At 54.7% G+C, this 6,534-nt stretch overlaps 1 protein-coding gene across 2 annotated transcripts in view; it reads right to left on the bottom strand.

Moving 5' to 3' along the window:
* LOC126571601 (plexin-A2) overlaps window positions 1-4,354 on the bottom strand; it is a 13,489-nt gene extending 9,135 nt beyond the window's left edge. The window contains exon 1 of one of the 2 annotated variants that reach the window (XM_050230269.1): window positions 4,168-4,354. The gene's annotated coding sequence lies outside the window, so the exon portion shown is untranslated. Of the gene's footprint in view, window positions 1-3,797; window positions 3,953-4,167 lie in introns of those variants that run through there. The other variant, XM_050230278.1, reaches the window with a different exon arrangement.
* Window positions 4,355-6,534: the final 2,180 nt, after the last annotated feature.

Below are 6,534 nucleotides of genomic sequence, written 5' to 3'. Positions count from 1 at the left end.
AATGAGCGCGTCAGCCGGAGCCGGTGATCTTTATACCATTTTGGGAAGGTGATAGGAGCTAGTAACCACCTAAGAATGGGACGGTATGGATTCTGGATGGAATTGTTGGGGGAGGCATGGTAAACCCTGACTCAGCTCAGCGATCGTCGACGAATCGACGTCGATCATGGCCGATGATGCTTGCCTTCCCGTGAGTTTATGGCTTTGTTAGCTACGGTGGTACCGGTGGCACCCCTGTTATCCCACATGTACCGGATCCTCCCAGCATGTGCGCCATTCCAAGCACCCGAAAGAGGGAGACTGGTTGTTTACGCGACATCCTCTCCCAAAAGGAAGTAAATGGGGGGATGGGGGGACAGGGGCAATGGCAATGGATGCTTCTTCATCTCTCGTGCTCCCTTCACTCCTAAAGACGATCGTCAATTAAAATCGTCTTGATCAGTGTAAAATAAATTAAAAAATAAAAATTGCCTAGGTAGCAAGGATGGAGTTCTGCCAACAATTTATGGATCCTATGTTGCTATTTACACTAAGCCAAATGAGGGGGGCGGGGGTGGTGGGGGCGGGGGTGACGGATTTCGGTAGAGGACCCTCGGTGCCGGTGCCGGTGCCGGGACGGACCGAACCGAAAACGGAGACCGATGGGGTACACACACGATGCACGCACGATGAAATAATCCAGCAAAGCGGTAATGAGCAAACCAACGCACTGTACGCCCCGCCATGCTGGACACGCCATGCGGTGGCATGTGCACGCCGCCAGGAGCACCGGCAGCCGGTGGACGATCGTGGACGATCGCGGTTTTACGATCGCAGCCGGGCAAGGGCATAAATATGTCACTCCAGCACCGCTCATAAACCGAAAGTGGTAAAAGCACAGCCAGCAGCGCACTAATCAAGCGGTGCGCCGGGGGCGGGGGGAAGGGTAGGCAGGCGTCCCATCGTTAATAAGGATTATCGAAGTGAGGAAGCGATCGATCGCGCTACGACGCTTTTGTATGCCAGTCCCCGGCAGCATCCGTGGTCGTCTAAAGTGCTCAAGCAGCATCTGCTGCTGCTGGTGCTGCTGCTGCTGCTGGTGCTGCTGCTACTGCTGGTGTACGTGCTGAAATGGTAAAATTCTAATTTCACTGCAATTAGATACGCTAGTAAGCAAGCAAGCAAGAATAACGCTTGCTATACCACGGGAGGAGGGAGTGCTCATCTGTTTGACATCTGTAGCCGGTTTTTAAGCGGTAAGTACGGTTTAACGCATTCCCAGGGACTCCACCATCGTGCGGTTAATAACGCGCAGTGCGCGGGCGCACATACCTATCGGTGTTTATATTCGAGAAAGTAATAAAATGATTGAAATAAAAAAAAAACAAGAATAGGGAGTTTGCTGCTGCTGCTGCTGCTGAGCGCAGCTAATTAGGAGCGCACGGATTCCGGACATCCAGCATTCCAACACAGCCCCTACTACTTGACTACTTGGAGCGAACAAAAAAAAAAAAACATAAATTTTGTCAACCACATAAAACAAATCCCACGGCACAAAGGAGGAGTCTCAGCAGGCCCAGTCAAGGAAGTGCTTTCCCCCTTCGCTCCGACACGAACGATCGATTACGGTACCACCGTTGATAAGGGGCACCTCCGAGATGCAACTGCATGGCCAAACCGGACCCCGAAGGAAGACCGTGGACAGTGGACTCTGGGCGCGGTCCGAAAAAAAAAAAAAACAGACATCCTGTCGCGGATCAGCGGCGCCCTGGACCTTTACGAGCCGCACAGGATGCCCGCCACTGCCACAGGGGCCACTGCAGGAGTTTTACGATCCGATCATCAGTGATCCGGCCTTTCGTGCTCTTCTCCCCCGATATGCGATCATATTTGCGGGCTGACGGCGACAACGACGACGACGACGACGACGACGACGATTAAGGCGCTCGCAAATACGGCTGCCTATATAGCGCCCACATCATGCACCGTTCTAACCCGTCTCTCTCCAGACGCTGGACCGGATGACCGGAGTGGTGGTTGATAGGCGAGGCGAACATTGATAGTAGCCATTTCGGGGTGGTGGTAGTCGTGATGCTTGGTTCATAGTAGTGTAACCGTTGATTGATGGTCGATTGATGGATGCTCTTATCATGCGCGATGCACTCCGCGTCCCGATTTCGCCGTCGTCGTCGTTCCCGTCGTCGTTCGCGGTTTCCATTTCCGGTGCGGGCACACCACCTTCGCACGAAACTAACTTCTCGAGTTGAGCAGTCGTGGCCCATCATTACAAAGTGTTAGCACAGCGTTGCTGCTGCGCCACAATCGCACACTCCTGGCCCACACGACTCGCCAAGTCGCTACTTTCCTTCTCCTTATCGTCGCCGTCAACCGGGAATGCTTCCTGGCTGGCTGGCTGGCTGGCTGGCTGGCTGGCTTGGGGGCACACAGGCACACTGGCACTGGTTTGCGTCCCCACCAGCTCCCGCGTACCCCGTTGGCCACCTGGTGCAACGCAGGCCAGGGCGCCCGGGGTGCGCGTTGTCCCGTGGGCCTCTGGTTCCCGTGTGCTGTTTTGTGACACAAAACGGGGTGAAAGGCGAGGGGGGCACACATACAGAACACAGCCACAAGATGCGCCGGGAGTGTTCTAGAGGAGGGGGGGGGGCATTACATCGCAACAAGAGCAGTGGCCTGCAGTGGCCCGGAGTTGAAAAGAGAGAGAGAGAGAGAGAGAGAGAGAGAGAGAGAGAGAGAGAGAGCGCAAGAAGGTGGGCGGGTGGGTGGTTGGGAGGGATGATGAAACGGTTTTGTTGGTTTACTGAAATGGCCGATTGGAGAGAAGAAACTGCTGGTGATAGCATAGAAAAGGCATGAAAGGGGTTGGCCATGCATCCCAAATCCCCAGTCAAGAGGCCCGGAAGATGCAATTATTGTCAAATAGTGGCCACCCCCCCCCCCCCCCCCCTCCTCTCCCGATCCCCAAGCTGCTCCTTGTTCCTCCAAGCTGCCCCAACAAGGAGGACTACAAAGCGCCCTTCGCGATGCAATCGCTGTGTCTGTGTGTGTGTCTGTGTGTATGTTGGATGTAAACGCGTGTGTATGTGTGTGCGCCCGTTCCGCCCTGTCTGCCTGCTGGTCGCTTTGGAGCGTGAATTTGCAGCGCAAAACCGCAGCCACCGGGTCTCGGGTGTCTTTCTTCGGGACCATTCGCGCGAATATGTGTGTGTGTGTGGCATGTACGTGTGCAGCTGTGTGCATCTGTAAGTGTCCGAGGTATAATCCCGCTGGAAACGCGCATACACACAGCTACACACGCGCACACACACAAACTCCAGGACTCCGTTACTCCGTTCACTCCGTTCGAGCTTCTTCTTCTCTCTCTCTCTCTTTCTCTGTCGCTCGTGGGCAGTGTAGTGATGCTGCTGGTGCTGCTGCACCCAAAGGGAAATGCTCTCGTGACAAGCATTTACAAGCATCAAGCGAGTGCGCGCACGCAAACACACATGCACACAGGCGCACGCAGCATAAGATCCCAAACGCCAAGCATTTATCGCTGGCTCTCTCTCTCTCTCTCTCTCTCTCTTGCGTGCGTGTTTGCTTGGCTCGCTCTTACCAAAGCAGAGCACACACAAACACACAAACACACGCACACGCAGCATACGCAATGGTTACATTCCTTACTCCCACACACTGGCCCGTGTTGCTGCGGCGTTCCACGAAGGCGGCGACGGCGACGGCGACGGGGCGGTGGCAGCATCTCGTCCACCCGATGTAACGATGCTTCCCCCTTTCTCCACACCCCACCCCAACCCACCTACCTTTCCGTCGTGCACGCACACGCACACGCACACGCACACGCGCCCGCACGCACCGCAGAAACCAGAAGCAACTCCTTTTTCCCCCGTTGTCGCGATTCTTGCCGCTCGCGGCCACACCACTCCACCACCTTGCCCGGCACGGCCCGACCCGGGGGCCCCAGCCTTACACAGCAGTCCGGAAAGCCCACAGCTTTTGCAGACCACACACCACACCGCACCACACCCGTACACCGTTGGCACCGCACACCACACACCACACACCCCCCCCTGCAAGGAGACGCCCGCCTGCGCTGGGCAAATGCTTCTTCTTGCACCGCACGGCCCTTCACCCCGCCCGCGACAGCACACTGGCATGCACCTTCGGATTTACCTGTGGATTTCACTACGCGATGATTTATGATTTTACAATTATCCTACACTTAACATAGCTTAAAACTTGGGTTCTCATTTTGTCGTGCGTCCAGCCCGAGTCTCTTGTTGATTTGCTTTTCTCTCGCTGGCTGGCTGGCTGGCTGGCTGGCTGGCCCGTTCGATGCCTGCTGCTGCTGCTGCTGCTGGTGGTGCTATCTCTACTACAACTACCACCGCACTTGCACACGCACGCGCGCACACACACACACACCACACCACGGTCGGGCGCCGTGGAATGAGCCCGCACCGTACGCAACCGCAGGCACTGAAAACATGCAAGTGTATTAAAGGAAAACGGAAATAAAACCCTTCAAAACGCGTTCCAAACATGTTGCGGACGCAAATTCTTACCAAAAACCAGCGGCAGACAGTGGTAAACCATCGTTTCGAAGGCTGCTGGAGCGTGGAAGCTGGCCGAATAAACAAACCCTTTGGATTGTTTCGTAAAATTCCACTCTAACCCGTTTACAGTGCCATGCTCGGTGGGCAGATTTGGCGGTACGAATTTGAGTTTGCTTAACGGCTCGAACCCCACCGACGGGAATCGAATGGAAAGCGGAAAGGATATCCTTTTTTTTCTCACGCTAATGTTTGGGGGGGGAACGCGTTTCACGTTTTACTGTGCGATTTTTATTTACAGTTTGCGAACAGTCGGTTTTGTGTACATTTTACACGACGAAGAAAATCCCCACTGTCGCAGTTCCGAATAAAAGGGGGAAAACCCCGGGGAAAAAAGGGTGCTGCTATACGCTCCTTGTCGTTTGTATTGCCGTTTGCTATTCGCCTTTCTTCTGTGCCAATCGTCTGTCGTTGTTTCGCTTCGGAATAAGATTCTGTTACCAAAGAGAAAGGAGTGGCCAGTCCCTTAATTTACGTAAAACTTGGCGGCTTGACTTTCGTGCGAAAAAACGTGCATTTTTCCTTTCACTTTCCCAGCAGGAATCTCCACAATCGCATCAATAACGGGCGCCGGGAACTCCCTTTAAGGGGTTCCGGCATGCAACAGGCGAGGCCACCCTTCGTACCACGGGTGGCAGCAAAGCCACGGAAAGGGGGAGGGGGGTAGGGATATTCTCTGTTGCCTCGCAGGACGCACATTCGAATCCGCCATTTTAAACGCGACAAACGCCTCGTGTGGGTTCATTACCCTACCGCTCACACCGCCCGCCCCGGCTCGTCCCAGTCCGTGCGCGTCCTGTGCGTTCCGCCCCCTTACACCGCCACCGCCACCATCGCCGCCAGGACCTACAAAGCCCCAGTGTAAAGTGTTGGCGAGGCGTTGCGGACACTTAATGGCGCTGATACACGCAAGGTAAACAGAAGACCCACCGAAACATCCACCAAACCGCGGTTTCGATAACCGCCCGCAGGTACTGGGAGTGCGTACGGGGCACGTGGAGCACGGTTCGCTGTCCGTGGGCCGCTCGGTCACACCGAACCGCCGCAAAAAAAAAACCCGGGGCGAACCCCGAACCCGACCAGTGGAGTGCCAGTTTCCGCATGACTGATTTTCACGTTTAATTTGGCAGCGCCGTGTGATCGCCTGCTCGGAGCGCTCCATCTGTGGTGCTCTGGTACCACATCGCGCGTTAATGCGCCCTGGTAATTGGCGAGGACGAGTGTTTGGGAGCGAGTATTCCCGATTCCCGCTAAATTCCGCGACCGAATTCAAGCGGAATTCCGTTGTGTGCGAGGACACGCGTGTGCCAGCAGCCGTTCGTTGTTATTCGCCGTCGTCGTGCAGCCAGCCAGTCCTTTTCGGCTGCTGTTCAGGACGCTTGCCAGCTTGCCGCCTGGTCAACGGTCCGTGGCCGCAGGAGTTTGCTTTTTTTTTCCCCAATACAAACAGACCATCGTGTGTGCACTGCCCCGGGAAGGCGGTTGTTTGTGGCGGTAAATTTTAAATTCGTACATTCCGCGGCGTCTCGCGCTGGTAAGCGGCATGGCACATGCGTTACAGCAGTGGTGGCCAACCGGAGAGGCTTCCCGTTTTTTAGGGCTACCTGTGGTACTTTGTTGGAGCAAAATGTACAACGTTTGGCGGCAGAGTTTTGTTTTTGTTACAGCAAATTAAGCAGAACACCAACCGAAGGAACAAGGACATCAGGCATCATGGCACAACCATGAAGATACAGCATCCAAAGCGAAAGCGCAAACTAGTGGAATGTTGCGAACCGAAAACGAAGGCTCCACTGTACCGGTACGCCGGGAGCGTTTATTATGTATTACTGTGGCTCAAAAATAAGGTGACATTCGATTTATTTTGCAATTTCCTGTTTTATTCCTCCAAAAAGAATTTCACTCACTTTCACCATCGGATTTTCCA

This window comes from Anopheles aquasalis, chromosome X, assembly GCF_943734665.1.
Source record: "Anopheles aquasalis chromosome X, idAnoAquaMG_Q_19, whole genome shotgun sequence".
Lineage (NCBI taxonomy): Eukaryota > Metazoa > Arthropoda > Insecta > Diptera > Culicidae > Anopheles > Anopheles aquasalis.
The sequence above is the reverse complement of the archived record's forward strand: the minus strand, read 5'-3'. Positions and strand labels throughout refer to the sequence as shown.